Raw genomic sequence first — 7,824 nt, forward strand, 5'->3', positions numbered from 1 at the left:
TAGAATTCATAGGATAACTTTTAGTCGTCGCAAACAACTCCCTGAATGCTAACAATACATGAGATGAAAGCTGGAAAGATATTTAAAGCAAGAAAAGTAGCTCAGAAGTCTGTTCTGATGGAATAAACGAAACGACTTGATCTCTTTTAATGTTTTTTTTTTCTTTCTACGTTATTAGTTTCCGTTTTTACCAGTCTTCTTATTAGGGTCATTTATCATATTCTTCGTAACGAAGTCCACTTTTGAAAAGTTCAGTTATTCGTTATCATGCACAACATTTATTAATTGTTATTTAAAGAGAATCATTTCTCGAAGAATTCTCAAAGACTTACATAAGATTTGTTTGTTCGTAGTTCTTAAAGAATGAGTTAGTGTGACAATAAAAACGATAAATTTGTTTCCAAATGAAGTCATTAGTAGAAATAAATTCTAACCGAACAGGATCACTACACAAGTTTGATAGTCAAACATTCCTTGAGTAAACGGAAGAGGCCGAAAAAGTTTGAAGTTTAAAACTGAATAGATTGGCGAGTTCATTCATTAGAAATATCAATTCTATGAGGAATAATCGAACTGGATTTGTTTTCTTTTTCCATAATAGATTGAATAATAAGATGTCACTGCTTTATTAATAATGTTCGGGAATACATAGAATAGAAAACTATACAAGTGTTTCTCTTAATCTATTGTTAATTCGATGTGTCATCGCCTCGAGACCAGCCAGTAGCTGACTTGAAAACTTGGCGGAGTTGTGTTGAGAAGTGTGAAGGGCAGAGAGAGGAGGAAAGAGAGATAGAAAGGCAGAGAGAGGAGGAAAGAGAGATAGAAAGGCAGAGAGGGAAGAGGAAAGAGAGATGATATGCTAAAACAAGGGAGTAAGGAGAGGGAGAGTATAATAGATAATGTGACAGAACAAGGGGGGAAGAAAGAGAGAGATAGTATGAAATAATGAATACGAGTCGAGAGCGAGAAATAGAGTGAGACAAAGAGGAGAGATGACGTGACAGAAAGAGAAAGACTAAGGGAAATAATAAGGTGACAGAACGAGAAAGGATGGAAAATATACTGTGAGAGAGGAGAGAGGGAGAGATAATATAAGAAAACAACGAGGGAAGAAAGGGGAAGAGAAAGAGAGAGATGTCAGCAGGAAAGAGGAGAGAAAAAGAATAAGAGGGAGAAACAGAGGGATAGAGGAAGAGGGAAAGTGAGAAAAGTGAATAGTGAAGCAGAGGGTGGGAATTGTCAAAATAGATAGAGAGAAAGTAAGGAAAGAGGGAGAAAAAGAAAACTATAAAGATAGTAGAGAGGGGGAGAAGGTTTGCTGGTAAACTAGTGTTGCAGCTGTTTACCCATAATCCACCATGTAAACATTAAATATGGCAGCTTCCAGGGCTGTTTTAAAGTGCAGCAGTTGTACCGGTCTTTCCAGGAATACATCCTTAATAATGTGCCAACGTTCTACACCGTAATTGCATTGTAGTCATCTGTTAGATATTGTTTTTCACAGTGAGTTCAGTAAAGTGTGCTTTATATCCGTGTGAGTCCTATTATTTGCCTGTGGAATGAGCCAGCGAGAGAGAGACACCTCAGTAGCGGTATGTTGACATGGACAACAATATAATCCAGTCCCCCGTCTCTTGACTGCCACTAAACGTTATTATATCCATCGCTTTACACACTCGGAAATTCACCCTTACCATTATCTTTTACTAATCATTGGATGTTACCCTGCTGGTATCTGTGATCTACCCGAAAGTAACGAAGATAAAGGTGAGCATCGCTTTTACTTTGATTCAAAGAAGAAAAAAATGATAAAAATTCCATATTTTTCTCGTTTTTTCTTATTAAATAATGTAATTCTAAATTGCATGTTTTATTTTCATTCACGCTGTTCTGGTTGCAATTCGGCGCTATTCTTTAACATAATTATCTTTATTATTCGAGTTAATATCGCTGTTGGCATCTCGTATCTTCCGTAACTATTGATTGTGTAATATATTATTATTATTATTAATTATTATTTATTATAACATCATGCAATCATTTACCAAATGATAACCAGGAACTGTGACTATATTCGATGCTTTGAGGTAAACTTTAAGGGAGTTTCTTTAAATTCTCAACTTTTCCAAAAGCAGAATATTTTTTTAATTCATTCGAATTAAATTTTCAAGAAACCTCATTTATATGACAGCTTAATGAAAATATGTAGAGAGGTACACAAAGAAATGGTTATAAAACTGTTCTTGTGTTTTTTATTTCCTAATTCTTTCGTTATGCGTAAAAAAACGAATTCTAGAAATGGACAGTTGTGGTGTATTTAGATATTTGCTTCGTTGTTTCAGTTTCGAATTTCAGTTCTCCTGCAAGACATGCCGGTACAACTCGGTTCTGGAAATGGCTTGTTATAAAACCGCTTCGAATAATTTCCAATGTAACGAAGTTTGTTGTCTGTAAACTCGAAGGAATTCTAGTTTCTTTGGTTTAAAACAAATCTGTTCGATTTGTTAGTCCTATCCTCCGTCATTTAGTCAGCTGCTTCGAATGTCCGGTAGAATGTGACTAAGGAGGGCCACTGGTCTTTCTCTTCTCACATCTCTCCTATGTGAAACTGAAATTCGAAAATCGACAAACCATGAAATAACAGACAAAAATTTCCGTCCAGCTAAGTCCAGCTGGTTTTCTTTTTATATATCCAAAGCTTACGCCACATATGTGTAAGGTGTGTATGCATCTGTGTGAATATGTGCACACACACATAGAAATATATGAAGCACAATACACATATGTATGTAGGTAGGTATAATCTGCAGCTTAAACTACGGGATATATATATATATATATATATATATATATATATATGGAAAGAACGAGAAGTCGAATCATGCATTGGAAAAGAGGAAGTCGAATTATAATTTGTATATATATATATATGTGTGTTATTTTATACTGAATAACAAGTATTTTGTCTGTGTTATCGATTGCAAAATAAGCGATTGTTTATATATATATGTATGTATATATATATGTATATATATATATATATATGTATGTATGTCTTGGCGTCTTTCTGTAACGAAAGAATTCCTACTGAAAATACGCAAATGCCACGACACGTTTCCATCATAACCATCATGATAGTAAATATTAAGTTGCATTTACTTGACAGTGGTGGTCGGGGTATGTGGTCTTCTTGACTGAAATAGGCAGTGGATACCTATTACTACTACTACTATCACCGCTATATATATATACTTATATATATATACGTGTGTTTGATTGATTGTCTTCGTCTCGGACTTTTCTCGTGTGTGTGTAGATATATCAAAACCTGTCGCTTGTCTCTCTTCATACATTTTCAGCTCCACGTGAGATGAACGTTTTAATATTCTACCGAGCAACTCTGGTTAGGATATCACTTGGCGATACAGCAACCAGCTATTTACTGTCCCTTTTCCCCCTCCTTTTCTACGACTATCAATAAATACTATAACATATTGATAACATATCAATACTAGAAAACAGCTTTATTATCCGACTTTACTATTAAAGGGGTGTGTGTGTATTGTGACGTACTTTGTACCCCCACCACAGAAAGGCCTTGGTGTGGGGAGAAGAATATGAAAGGGAATTATTATAGAGTCGTACATGTAAAAGACTAAAAGACCTAGTATTTGTGGAATAGTGTTAGTTCTTTTGCCTTCGAAAGAATATTACATGCTGTCGTCTCGTGACATGACTTGTAGGGGGTTTTAAGGTAGAATTTCCAGAACACACGTTATAATTTAAGCGCTAAATAATTCAACTTGAATAGTCAATTACTTCTTCTCTTGAGAAATGCCCTCGCTCGTGGCAATGATAATTGCTGTCTTCAATAATAAAACCTGCTGCCGTAGTATTTACATTCTCGGTTTAATGTCGATGCCTTTGAGCTTAAATTGCCTTCTTCACCTACAAATTGTTTGTATTGTTGTGAAAATTAAGACGTCTATTTGTTTTTCCTTATAATAAAGTTGTTGCTTCTCAAAAATAACTGATTTATTTATGTTGAAGCCAAGTCCTACAGCTATAAAAATAACGTGAATATATAATATTGCCAAATGAATATCGCATATTAAATATTGCTGTTATAAAGGATACGTGTCTTCAATACAATTTATATTGTTGACTCCACATTAGATTTGCTTAAGTAGACCTGTTATTTAAGGGTATTCCAGCTATGACCATCCTGTTTTAAGGATATCTAGGGCCACATCATTCAATGTATCCGATCTCATTTTTTTTTTCTTTGAAAACACTCGAGTGCAATTTGAGGGAGATTTGGTCGCTACATCTAGCAGGTCGAGCGACAACGTAAAGGCTCCATTGTTGCTTCATAGACAAGTTGTGTGTATTGTATGGGCAATCTCGGTTAGAATGGTTTGCCTTGGATTTTCAAGTCGGAAGACATCAACTTAACGCGCGCGGGTGCGCGTGTAGGCACAGTAATGGTTAAGTTCGTTTCGCAACTACGAAATCCCGAGTTCGATCCCACTGCTAGACGTCCTGGTCAACTGTATAGCCTTTTCTATAGCCTCGAGTCAATACATACCTTCTGAGTGGAATTGTGTGAACGGTACAGCTTTGCCACATACTGTCATGCTTATTCTTCCTCATCACTACATTAAGGGTGACAGACGTCTGTGGAATACTCGGACACAATTCATTCAGTTGACCGAACACCAAAGAAGTGAATCCTCTTCGTTTAAACGACGAAGATCCCCCACCCCGCTATTTCAGACAGGAAGTCACCAACTTTTAGACATAATTGAATTAGTTTTCACGAAGGAAGACACCGACTTGGGACGTTTGACCAAACGGTAAGTCCTCTCCTATCTGTTCTATTGCTTCTCTCCTTGTCTCTCGACTTATTTTCCTATTTTTTTCAATTCTTTCTTAAACTTTGGCAATAAATTCACTTCTAGAACGGTTTATTTATTGATCTATTTGTCACGCTTGGTTTTGTTGAACAAAAACAAAAACCAACAATGAAACCATGGTTATAGAACTCTCGGTGAGTTCCAATAGAGTAGACGGAGTCTTGGAATAGCTATCACCACCCCTAGGAGAAAGAAAAGGAGACAGAATTGAGTGGTGATGGGGGATGGGGTATTTTAGTTTTGTTTTTTTTTACTATTCTTTCTGTGGGTAATTGTATAAGTTTACTCGAAAAGGGAACAGAATTTGGGTATCAAAATGTAAAAACATTAACCCTTTTTTTAACAAACAAAAAAATTCTTTCACAAGGAAACAACTGCCCAAATTTTCCCCCACTTTTCCTTGACCATGATGTAGTTAGTGATAGCTATTCCGAAAGACCATCGATCACCGTTTGGAGACAGGTGATAGTAAAATTCCAAAATTTCCAGCCTTTCTTCCCTTTTTTTTTTTTTTTTTTTTTTTTTTTGTACCGTTTTCTTCCCCATGAGGTATGGATTGCTATTTCAAAGCTAGGATCAGGTAAGATCAAATTTAAACACGATTCACTTGAAATATCAGTTTAATTTTTCACTTTCCGTGGTTGCATGAGTTGGACAGTCAGAGACGGATTTTCCACAGCCAGATGCTCTTCCTGTTGCCACCCTCCACCCGTTTCCAAGCAAGGTAATGTTTCCTCGTGGCAGGACATGTTTTTGCAGAATATTGGAAACGAAAGGCACCGCTTGTATGACAGTGATGCGCATGCACACACACACACACGACGGTCTTCTTTCAGTTTCCATCTACCAGTTTGACTTGCAAGGCTTTGGCTGGTCTGTAGCTATAGTAGACACTTTGCCCCAGGAACCACATAGTGGAACTGAACCCAGATCTGTGTGGTTGAGAAGCAAACTTCTTAACTGCACAGCCACTCCTGCACCTACAAGTCGTTTGCTGAATTGGTCACACTTCACTTGATATCATTCAAACCCTCCCTGTATTATCATTTTCAAACATCTAAACTAATGGAGTAAGGATTATTTGCCAACATAACATGGCAGTCCTGGTTTAGGACGAATGTTGCTGTAATTTAGCCCCAGGAGGCATCGTCTCCAACTGGCTATACAACACGATCTTAACAAGCTAATCTTTATTTTAAATGCCTTCTTTTTAACTTGGATAGTTTGTCTTTTATCGTTCACTTGTTTTGGTCATTAGACTGCAGCCATGCTGGGGCACTGCCTTGAAGAATTATTAGTCAAATTAATCAACCCCAGTACTTTTTTTTTCCCCAAGATCTTCTTTTGAATGTTAACAATGGAATCTGATTGCACTTTTGACTGAGCAGTTCAGCAAACCATCAATTCCTGTAAACAGTCATTCAACTTTTACTCCAATTCTCTAAAACTTTCTTGTCGTAAAGTCATTCATGCCAAAGCAGATAACTGGAGCCTGGTGCAGCTCAACAGCTTTGCCAGCTCCTGTCAAACCATCCAACCCATGCCAGCATGGAAAACTGATATCAAATGATAATGATCTCCCTTATCATGAATATATTACCAGCAAAGCAGTAAATTCATTTAGCAATGAGGTTGCACATTCTTTTACATTATGGCCTTCTGTTATGCTTCAGTGCTTTTCACTGACCATTATTTTTGCTCTTTAAATACTCTCAAGTGGATTCTAGAGTTTAGGTCTGTCAAATAGCAGGTCAAACAATTTCTACAAATTCCTCATCATAAAGATGAGGAATGTGGGTTTTTTTGTTTCCATTTCACTGGTGCCATGTAAAAGAGCACTGGTGCTGGTTCCATGTAAAAAGCACCCAATACACTCTGTAAAGGGGTTAGTGTTAGGAAGGGCATCCAGCTTTAGAAACCATAGTGGAACCTGGTGCGGCTCCTGGCCTTACTAACTCCTGTCAAACTGCTCACTCCATCCCTATATGGAAAACCGATATTAAATGATGATGATGAAATGACACGCAAGAAAGTAGTGCACCTGTTCTAAAACCAGGGCTAGCCTCAAAAAAAGAACACTGTCAGAACATAGACACCATTCATTAGAACATAACTGATATGTCTGAGATCTAGTCCTTGTCTTAATGATAAGGGAGCAGCAATTAAACTCACTTTTTGATTAGTTAGTCCGGGGAGAAGAGGAGGCAGTGCTTATCACATTTACAGGTTGTCCCAGACTGGTGAGATTGATGTGGTTAATGTTCAGTCTGAATAGCTACAGGAAAGATATGAGGGAAATGGTTTCAATGGAATGCTTATAACAGAACAAACTTTAAAGAACCCCCTCTCCCAAAGATCAGTTGCTGTGTTTGGGTAACCCCAGTGTAACACCCTCACTACTTAATTCACACGATGTCTGCCCATCATTTTAATCTCATGACTCAATGAGAGAGTCTATATATGGTTGCTGCATCCACTAGAAATAGCATTCAAGTCACTCTTAAATTACACCTGTGTTAAAAGGGGGAGGATACAGGAGTTAATGTGGTCCCTAATCATCATTTAATGTCCTCCTCCCATGGACATTATTTACATTTGACGGATATTTGTCCTCATCTTATTTGTTGTTAACACAATGCTTCGGCTGATATACCCTCCAGCCTTCATCAGGTGTCTTGGAGAAATTTCGAACCTGGGTTCTCATTCCTAAGGTATTTATTATTATTATTCAGGTCACTGCCTGGAATCGAACTTGGAATCTTGGGGTTAGTAGCTTGCGTTCTTAACCACTATGCCATATGCCCATGAGCAACAAACAAGATGAGGACAAATATCCATCAAGAAGGGCATCCAGCTGTAGAAACTCTGCCAGATCAGATTGGAGCCTGGTGCAACCATTTGGTTC

General features: G+C 37.4%; 1 protein-coding gene across 1 annotated transcript in view; it reads left to right on the forward strand.

Annotated features, from left to right (window-relative positions):
• Positions 1 to 891: 891 nt before the first annotated feature.
• Positions 892 to 7,824, forward strand: part of LOC106876872 (RING finger and SPRY domain-containing protein 1) — a 174,359-nt gene continuing 167,426 nt past the window's right edge. The window contains exon 1 of the mRNA XM_052974135.1: positions 892 to 1,770. The gene's annotated coding sequence lies outside the window, so the exon portion shown is untranslated. The remainder of the gene's footprint in view (positions 1,771 to 7,824) is intronic.

The sequence above is a fragment of the Octopus bimaculoides genome, chromosome 1, assembly GCF_001194135.2.
Source record: "Octopus bimaculoides isolate UCB-OBI-ISO-001 chromosome 1, ASM119413v2, whole genome shotgun sequence".
Taxonomy (NCBI): domain Eukaryota; kingdom Metazoa; phylum Mollusca; class Cephalopoda; order Octopoda; family Octopodidae; genus Octopus; species Octopus bimaculoides.